Raw genomic sequence first — 12,146 nt, 5'->3', positions numbered from 1 at the left:
AGAGATGGGGTCTCACTATATTGCCCAGGCTGGAGTGATCTTGGCTCGCTGCAGCCTTAACCTCACCAGGCTTAGGTGGTTCTCCCACCTTTAGCCTCCTGAGTAGCTGGGACTACAGGCATGCATCACTATGCCTGGCCAATTTTTTTGTATTTTTTTGTAGAGACAGAGTTTTGTCCTGTTGCCAGGTTGGTCTTGAACTCCTGGGCCGGGGTAATCCACCTGCCTCGGTCCCCCCACAGTGCTGGAATTATAGGCATGAGCCCCTGCACCTGGCCTCTGAAAAGCATTTTCTCTCTTTTTTTTTTTTTTTTTTTTAAAGCTGGGGTTTCACAATGGCCAGGCTGGTCTTGAACTCCTGACCTCAAGTGATCCACCCACAGTGCTAGGATTACAGGCGTGAGCCACCGTGCCCAGCTAGCATTTTCTTTTTAAGACTGAGTCTCTCTCTGTCTGCCAGGCTAGAGTGCAGTGGCGCAATCTCACCCCACTGCAACCTCTGCCTCCCAGGTTCAAGCAGTTCTCTTGCCTCAGCTTCTTGAGTAGCTGGGACTACAGGCGCGTGCTGCCACACCCAGCTACGTTTTTGTATTTTTTTTACTAGAGATGGGGTTTCACCGTGTTGCCCAGGCTGGTTTTGAACTCCTGAACTCTGCCCGCCTCCACCTCCCGAAGTGCTGGGATTACAGGTGTGAGCCACTGTGCCTGACCTCTGAAAAGCATTTTTAAATGAAGGGACTGATGCACAATTTCTCCTTCTGTTTTGAGTTTCTTCAAAGCTCTGCCTGTCAGCTGAAATAAAGGTGAAAAAATGAAGCCAGCAAACGCCACCCTTAACTGAAAAGCCAGGCATTAGTTGTTGGATCATTAGGCCTGCTTTCTAGGAGAGGATCTTCAGATGGTCTCTTTGGGGTGTCCAAGTTGGCATAGGCTGGGAAGAGTGTGGGCAAATTGTGTGGCCAAAAGAGTGCTGGACGTGGGGTCAGAAGACCTGGTCCAGCCTAGCTGTGCTTACTGCCTGTGTGCCTCTGGATAGGTCACTCCTGGGCTTCTACCTCTCTTACCTGCGTCGTGAGTACAGACACACCTACCTGGAAGAATCGTAAGGACTGAGCAGGTTCATGTGTATCATTGTACACAGCACAGGAAGCTTTTGATAAGTAGTAGAAATATTGTTTGGTAAAGTGAACATGGAGAATTCTGTCTCTTACCCTTCTTGTTTCTGAAATAGAAAGCCTGCTTTTGATAGCTACCTAAGCAGAAATGGTTCTAGGGAAGCCGGGAGAAACAGGGTAGGGCAGTGTGTTTCTCACTTTGCAAATCCTTCCTGGATGCCTGAGAGTGAATAGGATTTGGAGTGTGTTGTTGGTGTTGTACCTGGAATCTAATGTGCGTTTTGACTGAAAATGCATTGCCGGAATCCTGATGACAACAGCATATGTTGCTCAGTAACTGAAGTATTGTTCGGACCAAACTATTACAGCAAACTTTTCTTGGCAGGTGCGCCCTGTTGATACTGAGCCCAATGTGCATTGATCGTTTTATACCGCCTACTACAAAGTAAACACAAGTTCACAGTGACTCTGCGTAAGCCGTGACACAGAGTATACAGGTGCTACACTCTAGATATTCTAAAGCTGTTATCAAATAAATGTAGTGGTAGGAAAATTACTGTCTGTTAAATATTACCTTAGTCTCAGTTTTTGTTTTTTTTTTCTTAGCTCAAGAGTTCTTGTTGTCCAATCTTTTTTTTTTTTTTTTAATGGAGTGTCACTCTGCTGCCCACCCTGGAGTGCAGTGGCATGATCTCAGCTCATTGCAACCTCTGCCTCTCAGGTTCAAGTGATTCTCTTACCTCAGCCCCTCCTGAGTAGCTGGGATTACAGGCGTATGTCACCATGCCCAGCTAATTTTTGTACTTTAAGTGGAGACAGGGTTTTGCCATGTTGGTCAGGCTGGTCTCCAACTCCTGACCTCAAGTGATCTGCCCACCTTGTCCTCCTGAAGTACTGGGATTACAGGTGTGAGCCACCATACCCCACCTGTTCCTGGTACTCTTGTTTCGAGAATACACTACATTCTTTAGCTAGAAATGGTTCTTTAAGTTCTAACATGCAAACTGGGTCTATGGAAAAGAAAAAATGATTAAAAAACATAGCAATCCTTTAAATAAGTTTTTTCATAGAACCCACAGAATCTATAGACCTTAGGGATTATCTAGGCTACTTTTCCCTGTTTGTGGAAGTTCGTACTCAGACATCAAAAAGCATGTTCCATGTTAATGCTGGATATTACTAGAAAGCTATCCTCCTGGCCTGGTGAAGTGGCTCATGCCTGTAATCCCACGCCTTTGGGAGGCAGCAGCAGGCAGATCACAAAGTCAGGAGTTGGAGACCAGCCTGGCCAATATGGTGATACCCTATCTTTACTAAAAATAAATTACCCGGGTGTGGTAGCATACACCTACAGGTCCCAGCTACTCAGGAGGCTGAGGCAGAAAATTCACTTGAACCCAGGAGGTAGAGGTTGCAGTGAGCTGAGATCGTGCCACCGTACTATAGCCTGGGCAACAGCGAGACTCTGTCTCAAAAAAAAAAAGGGAAAAACAAAACAAAGTTCTCCTCCTCAGTCCTGTGTTTTTTTCCTCTGCATTATACACTCTCTAAATCATACATCATACAGTCTATATCATATCTCTTTTTCATATAGTTTGTCGTGTTGAAGTAAAGCTAAGTTTAAGAACAAAACAGTATTTTTCTTTTTTTTTGCACACTGATAGGACTATTTAAAAATTAGCAAACAATACTTTAGAAACATTGATATGTAAATTTCTAAGATGCTGCATCTTAGATTTAGTTGGCAAAGACCACATTTAGCAATAAGCATGAGTTTCCATGCTTATTGTAGAACCAGATACATGTAGTCTTCCATGTAGAAACCAGATACATGAAACTGTAAAAAAAAAAAAAAAAAAAAGCTTCCTACTGTTTGAAAATGCCTGTTTAATGTAAGATTGTAAAAATGCATAGATTTTTGCATAAAAGAACTGGCTGTCCAAGAGTACTCTCTTTCACAGTATTCCTTTTTACTTCATAGGCGAGATACTGATGATGCTGAGGGATTTAACTGTTACAGAGATACTGATGATGCTGAGGGATTTAACTGTTACAGCACTAAAAGGCAACTGTTGAGGGAAGATGCAGAGGGAAGAGGTGGAAAAAGGAATGTAAGTAAGGCAGTTTTTCTTAGAAGTACAATGAGCTTAATGGTGTTTTAGGAAGACAAGATAAAAATTACTCCAGGCTAGCTTGGTTCTCACTGAATAAAAATGCTGAGCTCCTTCTGGGTGGATCTAATCAATACCTTGGTGGCTATATTGGTAATCTCTGGCTACTCAGTCATCCTGGTACTTGCTGTGCTGCTCATCGGGGTATTCTGCCTGATAATCACTGTCACTGATTTCTGAACCATTTGTTCCTGTTCCTTGGCTTTCGTTGTGAATGATAGGTTCTGTCGGAGCAGCACAGTGTTGTGCTGCCCAAGCCCATACATGCTCATTCCTTTCTGGGAAGCAACTCTGTTGGTACCCGTCTGTAGAGAAATTGTCGAGTTGTCCACTGGCTGTAATATTAGCTTCTGATCACAGATGTCTCTTCTGGTGCTAACATCCCTGCCTGGCTGGCTCCTTTGTTAGTGCCCATCTGCAGACTAGTTGTGGTCTGGTCAGAAGATTTGTCACTTTGCATTTTGGGATCATAAAGATGCCTCCTAGTCCCATAAGCTGTCATACCTGCCTGGCGGGCACATCTGTTGGTTCCCATCTGTAGACCAGTTACACTTTGGCCAGCTTTTAATTTCCCTTCATCAAAATGTCTTGTTTGTGTTTCTGCATACTTAATTCCAACGTCAATGGTTGTTTGGAATCCTTTTGTTTTAGCCAGACCTGCTAGAGCCACCAGAGTCGTCTGAACCTAGGTCATGTTTCCAGTCTCAAAAAGATCATTTGCTTCAAGTATGTCATGTGGCTTCGTTCCATAAGCCTGAATAGCTTTAATAAATTTGCCAATATTCTCCAACTGAGGCCAGTTTAATGAGGACTCATTGACCTTCACTGAGCCTGGCTGTAGCTTGTTTCTGAGTTCGCAGAAGATGATGCCATCCTTTAAGCCCAGCTGGAAGTTGGTGCCAATGCTCATGCCTGTCACCTCTTCTATCCAGTTGTGAAGATCTTCTTCTGCCTGATGATCATACTTAGAAGCGATCTTGTTCTTGACCTCAGCAGAGAGCCCATAGGAAGGGCCCTTGTTGAAGAGGGTCGTGGTGGTTCAGGCAGTGGGAAGAGGCTGTGCTGAGTCCCAAGTCTCTCCCTGCTTCGGGCTCCGAGGAGTGGCCGCCTCGGGGGATGCTTAGAGCTCACTCCTCTGGGCAGTGCAGGAAACAGTCATGGCCGTGGGGTGTTGGACGGTGCCTGGGCGACAGACCCTCGGGGTCCGCTCCGAAGTGCCTGCCTCGATCTTTTTTTTTTTTTTTTGAGACAGAGGCTCTCTCTGTTGCCCAGGCGGGAGTGTAGTGGCACGATCTTGTCTCACTGCAACCTCTACTTCCTGGGTTCAAGCAATTCTCCTGTCTCAGTCTCCTGAGTATCTGGGATTACAGGCACCCGCCACCACACCCAGGTAATTTTTATATTTTTAGTAGAGAGGGGATTTCACCATATTTGTCAGGCTTGTCTCGAATTCCTGACCTCAGGTGATCCACCTGCCTCAGCCTTCCAAAGTGCTGGGATCACAGACGTGAGCTACTGCTCCCAGCTTCATTTTTTTTAAAGAATTCACCAACCCAGAATTGGGTTTAGTTTCCTCTTTGTCTCTTTCAAGACACATTTGAAAATAGCACTGATACATCGTATGATCTGGCAATTGCACTATGAGGTGTGTGCCTAAAAGAATTGAAAGCAGGGACTAGAACAGATATTTGTATAGCCATGTTAAAACAGTATTACTTGCAGTGGTCAACATGTAGAAGCAGCCCAAGTGTCCATGGCCAGGTGACTATAGAGAAACACATGTGGTACATACGTACAGTGGAATATTATTCAGCCTTAAGGGGGAAGGGAGTTTTGACACATGCTGCCACATGGAGGAGGCATGAAGACATTTTGCTAATGAAATAAGTCACAAGAGGATAAGCACTATATGATTCCACTGATAGACAGTAGCTAGAGTTGTCTAATTCATACAAACAGAAAGTAAAATGGTGGTTGCCAGGGGCTAGAGGAGGGGAAATTATGGGTATAGTTTTAGTTTGGGAAGATGAAAGAAGTTCTGAGATGGATGGTGGTGATGGTGTGAATATACTTAACATCACTGAGCTGTTTACCTAAAAATTGTTAAAATAGTAAATTTTATGTGTGTTTTTATCACAAAGAAAAAAAGATGGAAAAAAAAAGATGTGACCTCCAGATAAAGCCAGTGGTGTGAAAGGCTCAAAGAGAAGCACTTGTTAGGAAGGGAACTCTGGATGTGCATGGATACTTGAACGAGATGGTAAGGTCTGGGGTGAGGAATACTGGCCTGAGCCCTGTCTAATCTGGCTCTGTCATTAACCAGCTCTGTGATCCCTCATTGGACTCTTAGTTTTCTCATCAGTAATGTGAGGAGGTAAGCTGGTTGGTACTCAACCTTCCTGTCCTAGAATTCTGTGAGTCTGTGATTAAGTCTTGAGCAAATAAATATTTATTTAGGAACAACTGCCTGTGTGAGGATAAGAAGGCAGACACACTTAGGAGGGCAGCCCAAGTCTCAAGAATCTGCTCTGGGCCAGGTGCAGTGGCTCACACCTATAATCCTAGCACTTCGGGAGCCGAGGCGGGCGAATCACGAGGTCAGGAGTTTGAAACCAGCCTGCCCAACATGGTGAGACCCTGTCTCTACTAAAAATAGAAAAAATTAGCTGGGCGTGGTGGAGGGTACCTGTAATCCCAGCTGCTGAGGCTGAGGCAGGAGAATCGCTTGAACCCGGGAGGTGGAGGGAGCCAAGATCACACTGCTGCACTCCAGCTGAGGGGACAGTGCGAGATGCCGTCTCAAAAACAAAAATGTTTCTTACTGCCTCAGCATGGGACTGTTCCTCTCATGTTTTCCTTATTTTCAGCAAACTATAGAAAAGAGTCTCTTACCCAGGCCAGTGTGTCAATTATATCAAAGTCGTTCCTTTTTGGTTTGGAGCTTGCAGTCTGGTACCAAGTTAATATGTCCCCTAAGGTTTTATGTAAGCTCGTGTTAGAGCTTTGCTTTCACACACACGCAGACTATGAGGTTGAAACCACAGTGCCGTTGTGGTCAGCATGTGGATATGTTGGGTGAGAGGAGGTATAGACAGCTTAGCATGAAAAGTAGAGACCATTTTACTGGGCGAGGCGCTTTACATGTACTATCACTGATCTCCCAACACCCCTTTGGTGGTAGCCTTATTCCTCAGGAGAAGAGACGATGTTCAGACAGATTGTCACTCTCCCAAGGCCACCAGTGAGACAGGTGACAAACCTTAGATCTGAACTTAACATCAATCTTAACTGCAGAACTGGTATTCTTGGCCGGGCGCAGTGGCTCATGCCTGTAATCCCAGCACTTTGGGAGGCCGAAGCGGGCGGATCACCTGAGGTCAGCAGTTCAAGACCAGGCTGGCCAACATGGTGAAACCCCATCTCTACTAAAAATACAAAAAAATTGGCTGGATGTGGTGGTGTGTGCCTGTAATCCCAGCTACTCGGGAGGCTGAAGCAGGAGCATCGCTTGAATCTGGGAACCAGAGGTTGAGTTGAGCTGAGATTGCGCCATTGCACTCTAGCCTGGGCGATAAAGCGAAACTCCATCTTAAAAAACAGCAACAACAACAAAAACCAAACTTGTATTCTTTCTGCCACACCACACCTCTTTCCCCCTGCACATTGTGCTAGAGTACCAAACACTCCTTAATATAGAAAGCCATATAATTGTGCAGTTTGATTATTCAAGAAGACTGTAATAGAATCCATAGCCGGCCACGTTTGTAACTGCTCCTGTAATGTGCTGAGATCGGAATTGTTGGAAGATGTTGAGCCATGTTTCTGATCACCATAACCAGAGTGTTGAGCACCACTTATGTGCCCTTGTGTGCTAAAGCAGTAGAATATTCTGGCTGAGATGGAAGAGGAAGAGCTGTGGGCTGCTCACGAGAGGGTCTTGTGTGCTGTGGGAACTGTCACGGGAGTCCAGTGCTGCTGCTTCTTTGCAGGTCTCTCTGTGGTACCTTTGGGGAATGCTGATGGTGTGACCAGCTGTTCTCATTTTGATTGCACTGGCGTATTTTTAAGTAGTAGTGGCTCTGAATCTTTTTAACTTCTACTCTAATTTTGTATGGAATAGGTCTTGGGGTTTATTTTCCTTTCCCATTCCACTAGTCATTCAGTTAGACTTTAACAAGTCAGAATAGGAAGTATTAATAGAAAGAATACTCCTTGAAGTTACTAATTAAGAGCAGGTCCCCTTTCTGTGCCCCCTTCCCCATCAAATTTTTTGGTAAGGCTGATATAGTATCTGACACATAATTGATGCTCCATGAACGGATGCATGTGTAGATGAAAAAGCTTGCAGTTTTTAGAGAATCATTGTTTATATCCTTGGCAACCTTTATGCTAAATAAATTATGCAATCTGTTTTTTACCTTTTTTTTTTTTTTTTTTTGGAGACAGAGTCAATCTGTCACCCAGGCTGGAGTGCAGTGGCATGATCTCAGCTCACTGTAAACTCTGCCTCCCGGGTCCAAGCGATTCTCATTCCTCAGCCTCCTGAGTAGCTGGGACTACAGGTGTGCTAATTTTTGTATAGTTAGTAGAGAAGGGGTTTTGCCATGTTGGCCAGACTAGTCTCAAACTCTTGACCTCAGGTGATCTACCTGTCTCAGCCTCCCAAAGTGCTGGAATTACAGGTGTGAGCCACCATGCCTGGCCCTGTTTTTAAACTGTTTGTGTTGAGGAGAAAAGCAGGTACTCAATTTTGAAACTAGTTGGACTTTTGTTCTTTACAACTGCTTTTTTAGAGGGGTCATAATTTGATGTTATCTGAACCCATTAAATAATAATTTTTTTTTTTTATACGGATTCTTGCTCTGTTGCCAGGCTGGAGTGCAGTGGCGTGATCTTGGCTCACTGCACTTTTTGCCTTCCAGGTTCAAGTGATTCTCCTACTTTAGCCTCCTGAATAGCTGGGACTACAGGCGCATACCACCACACTCAGCTAATTTTTTGTGTTGTAGTAGAGACGGGGTTTCACGATGTTGGCCAGGATGGTCTCGCTCTCCTGACCTCATGGTAACACCCGCCTCGGCCTCCCAAAATTCTGGGATTACAGGCATGTGTCACCACCCCCAGCCATAATCATCTACTTTTAAACAAGATTTGCTATAGTTTGATGATTTATCTATGATTATGTATTCAAGCAGATGGCAGTAATAGTAATATCTTTAGTAAGATGGACTTCAGTATGAGACGATGCTTCTGGATTTAGTGAGGTTGAGAAATAAAGGTACAGCCCCTCTTGTCTTCAAATACTTGAATGATCCATGCCATATATAGGAATATTGTACCTCCCATCTTTCCTTTCCATATTTTACCAACCTAGGATAGTCCCCACTGTCACAGTTGCCCTTTATTTATTCTCCTTCCCTCCACCTCTGCCTTAGCAGAGCTGTAATAGAAGAAGTGAAGAATTAGGAATGTGGCTGCTTGTCCCTGGAACCATAGCACTTTGTTAGAATGTGTTTTTTTGTGGAAACACTGTTAATATGAATAATAGATTATATGATATTATAAGCGGTCAGTGGCGAGTTAGGAGACTTAAGTGTATTTCAAAATCAAAGTATTCCATTGTCTTCTCTCTGTTCTTCCTACTAAAGATGAGCAGATAGGCCCTGTGAAAGATGGCCTCCAGGTCATGTCAGCTCACTGTGGTACACACCCGGGGGAAGGGGCTCTCTTATCTTTATCTGGGTGTCAGCAGCTATTAGCCTAGTGCCTGGCACAGAGAACATGCCCAGAGGTCCTTGTTGAATTTGGTTGAGCTGAAGGAAGAAAAACTTACACTTTCTCAATTTTCATTCTCAAAGAAATTTCTTTGTCGAGATGGAGTCTTGGTGCTGTATTTCACAGGCTGGGCACAAGCTCCTGGGCTTAAGCAATCCTTGTGCCTCAGCCCCCCAAGTAGCTGGGATTACAGCTAGAACGTAGGTGAAACTCAAGATTTTATGTTGAACTTGTCATCAAAGCTGGAAGTAGGACATGCAGTTGGATTTATTGTGTACTTATTCATCAAAGATTTGTGAATCACCTGTAATATGCCAGGCACTGTCAGACACTAAAAACACAGCAGTGGAGCAATACAGTTCCAGCGCCGGCCCTGTAGACAGCCTGGTGGGAGAATATGGACTGCCATTAGACTAGTCGGATTGGGGGTCGAGTGTCATCTAGAAACTCCTGCCAGTTTAGAAATGTATAAGCTGACCTTGAATAAGCCATTTCTGGTGGCAGAATATCTTCTCTTTCCTTAAATGCTAGTTATGAAAAGTAATTTTTAAATTGTTCAGAATTGTCCTTAACAATAAACTAATGCAGAACATGATGTGGGCAGTTTACCATTACCTAGTCTTTGACTGGACAGTAATTCTTATTTCTCTTCCTTTCAAATAAAGTCTTATAGTAACTTGAGATATTTTTGAAAGGCAATGCTCTTTTTCAGGTACTCCGCTACTAAATTAGTGTCTGAGTTTTCTATTAAGGAAACATCAAGTTTCCTTGTGGCTGGTGACTGATTCAGATGCACACTGTTTCTCTTAATAGCTCCCCAATCTTAGGAAGAATTAAGCAGATTTAACATGAACAGCCTCCTCTGGTTTCACATGGAAAAAACAATTTTAGGAAAGAAAGGTAAGAAAATGGTGATACAGAAATCAGCAAAATAATGGGTGATTGGTGGCTGGGGTTGGAAGAAAGTGAAATTTTTCTTGTTATTCTCTTTGTGGTGCAAGATTTCTTTCCATAGATGAGTATAATTTACGTGGGCTGTTTGAAGAGATTACCTTCTTAGCGGTTCCCTTAAAGCTCTTTGTTATGTATATCCTGAAGTCCAGTCACTTCTTCCCACTCGTTTTTGAGTATTTGATCTATACAGTGTAAAGTCACTTTTAAGATAAAAATTACTGCATTTGGGGGACTTTGGGAGACTCACTTGTGTTTAAAAGCAAAAATGATTGAACAGTACATTATGTCAGTCCGCCTGTTGAAGGGATTTGAGCACACCTGGTAGCAAAGAGGTTTAACCTACTTTCTCAGATGAAAACTAGAAATGAAAGAAGGAGGAGGAAGCAGTCCAGGGCGAGCTGAGGAGCTGGTTACCTTTAGCCTACTTCTGAGATGATGCATATTATCCGCTAGGTCAGTCAGCCTCCTCAGCCCAAGCATTAAGATTCCTGGTTGTAACTGGGTGTGGTGGCTCACGCCTGTAATCTCAGCACTTTGGAAAGGTGAGGCAGGCAGATCACCTGACTGAGTTCAGGAGTTCGAGACCAGCCTAGCTAACATGGTGAAACCCTGTCTCTACTAAAAATACAGAAATTAGCCTGACATGGGGGCAGGCGCTTGTAGTCCCAGCTACTGGGGAGGCTGACCAGGAGAATCACTTGAACCTGGAAGGTGGAACTTGCGGTGATATTGCTCCACTGCACTCCAGCCTGTGCGACAGACTGAGGCTCTGTCTTAAAAAAAAAAAAAAAAAAAAAAAAAGATTCCTCGTTGCCCGTAACAGAAACTCACATGGTCTAGCTGAAGCAAAAGGGCATTTTTTTGCTTACTTAACCAAACTGCAGGAAGAGCTGGAATGAGGTGGGTTTTAAGGACATTCATAACCAGGGACTTGAAACAAAACTGCCTGCCCTGTGTGGCTCCCTGCTCTGTCTCCCCACCTTTTCTCTCTTAGTGTTGGCTTAATTTTTGTCTTACTACTGAGAGGCTTCCTCCACATGGAAGGGGACGTGACTGTGGTCATGGCCAGTCTGTAGACATCTTTACAGCTGTGATCTGAGAGAAAACAGGATTCTTTTCCCCAGTTTGAGTTTGACAGATCCCTGGGAAGAATGCTCCCTGGCCTAGCCTAGGTCATGTGTTCGTGACAGTTCTAAGGGGTGCGCGATAGGCTCAGCTTGTGTTACATGCCCAGGGAGGTCACACAGATTGATATACCCTGAGGGAACTGCTATATACAGATGGATACAGCAGTTTTCATGCATTTTTAGTCTATATAGGACTCTGTTTAAATAACTAGTTAAGATTCTTTTCCTAATTCATTGAAAATCTTGTACAGTCTTCGTTGATGCTGGTGCCTGTAATCCCGGCTACTCAGGAGGCTGAGGTGGGGAAACTGAATATTCACAGTGGCCTGTGAATAGCCTTTACTCCAGCCTGAGCAATGTAGTAAGACCCTGTCTCAAAAAAATAAAATGAGGCGGGGAGCAATGGCTCATGCCTATAATCCCAGCACTTGGGAAGCCAAGGTGGGCAGGTGATCTGAGGTCAGGAGTATGAGACCAGCCTTGGGAACATGGCGAAACCCCATCTCTACTGAAAATATAAAAATATAAAAATTAGCCAGGCATGGTGGTGGTGCCTGTAATCCCAGCTACTTGAGAGGCTGAGGCAGGAGAATTGCTTGAACCCAGGAGGTGGAGGCTGCAGTGAGCTGAGATTGTGCCACTGCACTCCAGCCTGGGCAGAGTAAAACTCTGTCTAAAAAAAAGTCATTTGTTAGTTTTGGACTTTACAACAAGTAGACTTGAGGTTATATTTCTATTTTACTCTGTTTTTCCATAGGAACCCAGACTAGCACCTTATGCTATAGTGTGTTCTGAAAAACTATGGTTGACTGAGTGAACCAGTGGAATTAACATATCAAGGCATTGAAACATGCAGCTTTATTATTATTTTTTTTAGAGATGGGTCTTGCTCTGTTGCCCAGCCTAAGTGTGCAGTGGCACAATCATAGTTCTCTGCAGCCTTGAACTCCTAGGCTCAAATGGTCCTCCTATGTCAGCCTCCTGAGTAGCTGGGCTTACAGGTG

At 44.1% G+C, this 12,146-nt stretch overlaps 1 protein-coding gene and 1 pseudogene across 17 annotated transcripts in view; one reads left to right on the top strand and one right to left on the bottom strand.

Annotated features, from left to right (window-relative positions):
* The window catches only part of IGF2BP2 (insulin like growth factor 2 mRNA binding protein 2), a 177,304-nt gene that overhangs the window by 24,238 nt on the left and 140,920 nt on the right, over nt 1–12,146 (top strand). The window lies entirely within an intron of this gene.
* LOC108588382 (calponin-3 pseudogene) lies at nt 3,303–4,327 on the bottom strand (annotated as a pseudogene).

Source organism: Callithrix jacchus, chromosome 15 (assembly GCF_049354715.1).
Source record: "Callithrix jacchus isolate 240 chromosome 15, calJac240_pri, whole genome shotgun sequence".
Lineage (NCBI taxonomy): Eukaryota > Metazoa > Chordata > Mammalia > Primates > Cebidae > Callithrix > Callithrix jacchus.
This window is presented reverse-complemented; position numbering and strand designations above follow the sequence as displayed.